The following is a 714-nucleotide window of genomic DNA, read 5'->3' as shown; positions in this document are numbered from 1 at the left end:
GATGCAGAGAAAGAGTGCAGAATACATACATTGAAGTATTCTTTCTTTCTTTCTTTCTCTCTCTTGGTTTCCTGCGTGTTGAAATTGGAAACGTGTCTTTTGCAATAATGCAACATTGCACACTGTTTTGGAAACGGGTGAGGAAGAGGCTGCATTATGTTAGTGGAAAATTGAGGGTGTTTATTGCTCGTGCGTCTGTTTGAACCCGAAGAACCACATGTGAGTCATTTTTCGTGAAAAATGCTGACAGAAAAATCTGTATGCATGTGTTGTGGATGGACGAGAACATTATCCAACAGATGGTAGGGCAAATAAATACAATTTCTCTAGAGGAAACAAACATTACATCGGTTAAAAGTGTTTCACAGCTAACGTTACTGAAGTGATTCAAACTTTGTTCTCTCCATCCCAGCGCCATATGTGTAACAAGGAGAGAACTTCCACTCTCTGTAAACTTCTGATTTTTGAACTGGTTGCAGTTCCACTCTGGTGGATGAGGGCGTTTACCGGCGAGAGCAGAATGAATGAATGTGTGGTAGCTTTGGAGCTATACCCCTCAAATAATGTAATGTAATGTAACGTAATAAGATAATGTAACATAATGTCAATATAACAAAAATGCAAAGTTTGTTCACTGCTGTCTACAAGTTAGCAATCAAACACACACGGACCAAAGTATATGATGGTGGACTGGTAGCTGGAGAGGTGCCAGTT

This window comes from Etheostoma spectabile, chromosome 3, assembly GCF_008692095.1.
Source record: "Etheostoma spectabile isolate EspeVRDwgs_2016 chromosome 3, UIUC_Espe_1.0, whole genome shotgun sequence".
NCBI classification, from domain to species: Eukaryota; Metazoa; Chordata; class Actinopteri; order Perciformes; family Percidae; genus Etheostoma; species Etheostoma spectabile.
Note: the sequence above shows the minus strand (reverse complement) of the source record.